We start from the raw sequence: 6,742 nt of genomic DNA, 5'->3' as shown, positions 1-6,742 counted from the left end.
TCACAGAGCAGAGGATGAAAACTGAGAAGATACTCAAACATCATCCACTGAGGAACAAATCTGGACAGAAATCTGCAGCAACCTGAAGGATTTTAAAACGTATAACTTCTGGGAACTTTGTAACTGACAGCCATCTTGGTAGGCCGTTGCTATGGAGTTGCTACAATGACAATAAACAAGCCACAAGCTTAGAATGAGCTCTCGCCTGGTTCTGACATAAGTACTTTAAAACTATTAATTATCATTTTTAACGCTTTACCCATGTCTGTGTAATACTTACTGCTGAACTAGCTAGGACACGTAGCTACATGACAGGCAGGCAGATAAAATATACTTTATTGATCCCCAAGGGGAAATTGCTTATTCCATCTAACATATTAAATATTAATAATACAAATACGACCATAGCGATTCATGTATTTGGTCATGAAGTGGATGAGATCTGTTGTCCAACATGTCCTCCATCTTGGACAGGATGTTTCTCTGCACTGTCAGACAGTCCAGCTCCACTCCAACGTCGTCGCTGGCCTTCCGGATCAGTGTGTTCAGTCTGTTGGTGCCTCCACCTTCAGCCTGCTGCCTCAGCACACCACAGCATACAGGATGGCCCTGGCAACCACAGAGTCATAAAACATCCTGAGCAAAGTCCACCGGATGTCGAAGGACCTCGGCTGCCTCAGAAAGTAGAGGCGACTTTGGCCCTTCCTGTTACCCTGGATGGTAACTGGGGTCAGCGGCGCCCTGATCCTCCTCCTCAGATCCACCACCAGTTCTTTGGTCTTTGTCACATTGAGCTGCAGGTGGTTCAGTCCACATCAGTCTCATCACCCTCTCTGATACGACCAACCACAGCTGAGTCCTCTGAGATGACGGGTCTCAGTCGCTGAAGTCGGATGAACAGAGTGTGAAGAGGAAGGGGGAGAGGACAGGCCCTGGTGGAGCTCCTGTGTTGCTGACCACACTGTCTGACACACAGTGCCACAGGCGCATGAGCTGGAGTCTGCCACTTAGACAGTCCTCACATGGACCAGTGGCTAAAGTAGAGGCTATATCGTCTGTTCCTGTTCCCACCAGTCGTACTGAGCTACGATGCTATTTAGCAATGTCCGGTCACTACAGGGGGTTCTGTAATTACTTTTCCTTGTAGCTGCCACTTTAAGAGACCTACTTAGCCCTAAAGTGGCTTTTATTTGGTCGATGTCTCTCGGCTTTAGAGCAAACTAAGAATTTGCTTGTTAACGCTGCAGTGTTGTCTGCCTGGTTTTGATGAGCTGTGGATGCATGTGATTCTGCCGTCCTTCTCCAGGACGGGACTGATGGGGTGGAACATCCGGTTTCTTATTTCTCAAAGCAACTTGACCAACATCAGAGGTCAGAGGTGGTATTCCGCCATGGAGAAGGAGGCACTGGCGTTGGTCCTGGCTTTAGAGCACTTTGGGTCGGGGTGTTATGTGCTTCGGGCACATTATAATTATTTTTGTCTATTTTTCTAGATTGTGTTGTTTATACACTTTAGTTGAATGACTTTTTGTTTTTTACTATATTTTGGAGTTTGGATCATTTCTTAGTTGTGGCTGTTGGTCCGCCTACAAACGGGCAGGTGTTCGATGTTTGTGAGACCTGCCCTTCCGCTCCACCACCGGGACGCGTCGTCTCCAGTCGCTGTGGGCCGCAGACGTCCAGCCTGCTACGCGGTGGTTGCTGTTAGCCTTTGTTTGTTTGCTTTTTCACTGTGATTTTGGCCTGGTGGGACCAGTTGTCCTGTTTTCGATTCTTTATTTGCAGTAGATTCTTTTTGGGCTTTAGTCCGGTACAAGAAGGGGCTTCGATGGGCCTGTATTGGGTCGGCCCCCTGCTCACCGTTTTGTTCTTTTTGATCGGCTCACCAGGTCCAACTTTCTGTTAATATTTTCAGGGTTTTGTTTTCTCTCTCTTTTTTTGGACACGGGGAAATGAGGGTATTTATTTCTCTTTTTTTCTTCTTTACAGAAGATCTACACAGCTGGACCAAAAGAAAATTCCGAGAGACTTTTAAAAATAAAACAATTTTTGAACCCTCATTCTTGCCTCTGTGTCCTCAAATATGTTGTGCCCTTTTTGGACATAACAGTCCAGGATCCGCCTGCATCGCCGTCAGTTTCTCACCCAGTAGAAACGGACGGATGGTGCTGAATGCACTGGAGAGGTCAAAGAACATAATTCTCACGGCGCTCGCTGGCTGGTCCAGGTCAGCGTATGCACGGTTCAGCAGGAAGATGATGGCGTCCTCAACTCCAAGTTTTGGCTGGTAGGTGAACTGCAAGAGGTCCAGGTTGGACCAGGGTCCGGAGCGGCTCCAGGACGAGTCTCTCCAGGGACTTCATGATGTGGGAGGTCAGCGCCACAGGCCTGTAGTCCTTGGACTCACAGGGATGCAGGCTCATGTTGAAGACATGCTGGAGGACTCCACAGAGATGGACAGCACAGGATTTGAGCACCGTCGGGGCCTGCAGCCTTGCCAGGGTGGAGTCTCACCAACTGTCTTCCAACATCTTCGGCGGTGATGTTTCCTCTAGAGGTAGAGGTGGCCAGCTGAGGGGTGGGGGATGGTCACTGAGGAGAAGAGGAGGGAAGGAGGTGAGATGAAGGTCTCTGAGGAGTGGGAGGTGGCAATGATGGGAGTGTGAGCAGGAGGTGCAGGCGCTGCAGTGTCACATCTGTTGAAAAACAGGTCGAGTTCATTCAACCGCTCCTCAGCCTGCTGATCTGAACCCGGTGACGGTCCTCATCCCTCTCCAGACCTTTCATGTTTTTCTGCTGGAGTTTCCTCTCCAGCTTCCTCTTATAATCTTCCTTAGCTCTTCTGATCTTCACCTGAATTACTCTCACATCATCCCTGTTGCCATCTCTGAAAGTCTCTTCTTCTCATTCAGGATGGTCTTGATCTCCTTTGTTACCCAGGGCTTGCTATGTGGGTAACAGTGAACTGTCTCAGTAGGGATGACGGCGTCAACACAGAAGTTGATGTAATGAGTTATGCACTCAGTGAGCTCATCGATGTCCTCCACATCCGGCTCACAGAGTTCATGCCAGTCAGTGGCCCCGTCCTCACTGTCCTCATGGTTGCAGGCTGTCTCTTCATCAGAGGTATATAACATGGGCTGAAGTGGGTCTCAGGTTACGATCGGACCGTCCGAGTGGAAGGAGGGGAGAGGAACTGTATGCATCCTTAACATTAGCATACAGCAGGTCCAGAGTTCTCTTCTCTCTGGTGGGACAGCTCACTTACTGAGTGAAGCTGGGCAGGTTTTGTCCATGGTGACATGATGAAAATCACCCGAGATAATCATGAATGCAGTTGGATGTTCAGTCTGCAAGTGAGCTGCAGCAGAGTGGATGACGTCACAGGCCACCATGGGGTCAGCAGGGGGAGGGATGTAAGCAGTCACCACGACAACATTGACAGGACGAAGACCAACCAGGCAGCAGATTCTCTCCTTCACCGTTAAATGAGCAGGATTGCACCAACGGTTGTTTACTGGAACGGAAAGCCCGCCTCCTTTCTGCTTACCGCTCTCAGTGCAATCCCCATCAGCCCGAACAGTCCGGTAGTCCTTGGTGGAAACATTGGTATCAGGAATGTCCGGGTGCAGCCAGGTCTATGTAAAACACAGCAGTGTTTCTCAATTCTGTTCTTCAGGCCCCCTGTCCTGCATGTTTTAGGGGTTTCCCTTCTGCCACACCTGGATTGAATCTGAGGGTGATTAACAGCCTGCAGGACTTGATGGCTGCAGAAGAGGTCATGCAATCATTTGGATCAGCTGTTCTGGAATAGAGGCTCATCTAAAACAGTCCTGCTCTGGAACTGAGAAGCACATGTACATGTACTCACTCCGCCAGTGACCAGAACCGTGTTTGTATGTCCTTTACAAAGCCATTGAAAATTGATTATATGCATCCGTGGATTTCAGGCTGTGAAGCTCCTCCATGTTGTTCAGACTCTTCAGGTTGACTAAGTAGTGAACTACAGCTTGTCCACATCGTCTGACATGTTTTCTTTCTCCATCTCATACAGGACAATCCTGACAGCAGCTACTTTGTTCATATATTGGTGAAGAGTGTCCATGTATTTTCTTTTTGTTGGTCTCGAAGCCATGGTCCATCTGTGCTTTGGGATTCGCTTGCCTACCAAGATGGCGCAGACCACTTCTGGGTTTTGTGGGAATTATTTATTAAACTCAGAGTTGCTCACTAACCATCCGCCAGCTGTGTGCTGGCGGATGGTTAGCACACAGCTAACCTACTGATCGCCAACAGCTGCTGATCTTAGGCAGGATTTTGTTCACCCAAAAAAACTCCCTACATCCACTGGTTGGCGCAGGTTGCTACAATCAGTAGTAGCCACACAGACACATCCACTAGAAGGAAACAAACACACCCAGTACAACACTTCCATTCTATTGGCTGAGAGGTTGCTAGGCAACTGTGCCAAAAGGTGTTTCCATAAGCGAGCAGAGTCTGAGGCTGCGTTCACACTGCCAAGAATGAGACCTCTATAAACCAACTCACTGTTTAAGTAATGTTTAACTTTTTTCCCCACATATTCGTGATGTTGCTCTCTAAAGTCCAATATGCATGACAGACATGCTACATCAAGCTCAATGGAGCCTCATATTCAACATTTTTGAGACAAGGTAATGTTTTTTCGTTCATTCAATTTGACTTGATGTGTTTGAGCATTTTAATAATTTTCAGAAATGAGTGTATGTTTAACAAATGAATATCTTATGAATGAATCTGGGTCGGACGTTGAAGACGTCAGTGACATTCTGGAGAAATCCAACGTTGTCTGGAACATCAGATGCCTTTTCTGTCAAAGGTAGTAGGACAATAAAATTAGGCTTATAATATTTAATATAGTTAAAACTTTTGAGGCACAGAAAGTTCAAAAGTTGTTTTTCTTTTATGCTTCAATGACATCATAGCAAAAATCATTCTGTTACTGTAGGCACAAATTATTTAACGGTGGTCCGCCGTCTCTTCCTGGTTTCTTCATGCAGACACTTTCTCATCACGTTCATCAGTTTGTCCTCTGAATGCTGATGACACCTTCATGATATTTTCACTATTTATGTAAAATCACTTTTATATGCAACTATGTGGGAATAGTTTCTGAATGAAGTTTGGTCATTCTACTTGTATTTTAATAAGATTTTTTATTACCGTTTCTGTTTGTGCCTCCATCACCCAGAGGGAAGGAGAGGGATGTGAAGATCTGTTCAAGAAGCTCTGAGCCAAGATGTCCAGTTTCACAAAGTAAGTTGACCCAACCTTTAGTAAATGTGTGTTACTGCAAAGTTGAAATGCTATTATCTGATTTACTTTTGTTCCACTCAAAAATGTCCTTGTCATGCCGCAGCCCTCAGTCCAGGGGAGGCAGCGGTTGGAGCGTTGCACCATCACTGACGACTACATAGTTGTTGATCGTCACCTCATTCCCTTAAGGCCGAGTCTTAAATTTCAGCTTCTGACAAAGTCTTCGTTGAACAGTATGTGCACTAATGCCCCAAAACCAGACTGCAGTAGCTCACCACTGGGAGCTGTTGTGTTTTAACTGCATTGATTATGAAGACAGTGAGAAAGTGAGTAAAGTAATGAGGACATCGTGGCAGAAAAGATTCACGCTGACAGGAATTGTGACGTTGATGTGACATCTTGGGTTGCAGGTGATGCCATGGAGTATTTTGGTCTCATTGTGGGTTCCAAGTTTGAAGATGGGATATTCAGATCTGCATGTGGTTCATGCTGTTGTATTGGACATTGAGAGGATTTGCTCTTGTAGAAAAGCTGTTTCACATTAACGTGTTTGAAAAACTTGGATGTTTGTGTTGTAGAAAAAAATTACACAATACTGCTAAAGTGTACCATTTTGAAGCTCATCTATTTTACACTTTCACATTTTGTTAATTGGGGTTTTCCTCGTCCATAATCACTAATGACTATGGTGCAGGGCCACTGCTAGACGTTTAGACAGTTCTTCTGTTTAAAATGGGATGTTTACATGAAGGATGTCCTTTAATTTGCTTCAGTTACTTTTAATGCTGCAAACTAAAATAAAGGATGCTTGGAATTTCTGTTTGCTCATTCATGTATTATTTTAATGTAAGAGTTAATGTTTCTAATGCATCTTTGTAAGAGCATTTAGAGCTATAGTACATAATAATACAAGTCAAAAATCAACTCTTTAAAGCTAAAATTAACTCTGTTTTGGTGATGGATGGTACATTGTACTCCATATCATATAATTTAGACTCTAACAGAGTTTATTTTGTGCTCTATCACTCCTGAAAGAGTCAAATTATATCGATAAGAGTTCACTTACACTCTTGAAGTGTTAGAATTGTACATTATTGAAGTGTTTTTAACTCCCATGTCAAATTGGGAATTTGGACCCAAATGATCACCGAGTTTGGCGTAAACTTTACTCTTAAAGTAACATATACACTTCACAATTTGCTATAACTTGACTAGACAAATTAAAAATATACTAAAGTTTATTTATTAGTTAGGATATAATAATAATCCTAACTGATCAAAGTGCTTCACAATAATTATGTCAGATATTTAAATGACAGAATAAATACAATTAAGTTTGATGAAAAAAATAATCAGTGAAATACCAAGAGAATAATAGTATGAAACAAAATCCAAGACACACACAGACACACACACACACAGACACACACACACACACACACACACA

The sequence above is a fragment of the Poecilia latipinna genome, unplaced genomic scaffold, assembly GCF_001443285.1.
Source record: "Poecilia latipinna isolate Pla-1442-1.1 unplaced genomic scaffold, P_latipinna-1.0 Scaffold3971, whole genome shotgun sequence".
Lineage (NCBI taxonomy): Eukaryota > Metazoa > Chordata > Actinopteri > Cyprinodontiformes > Poeciliidae > Poecilia > Poecilia latipinna.
The sequence above is the reverse complement of the archived record's forward strand: the minus strand, read 5'-3'. Positions refer to the sequence as shown.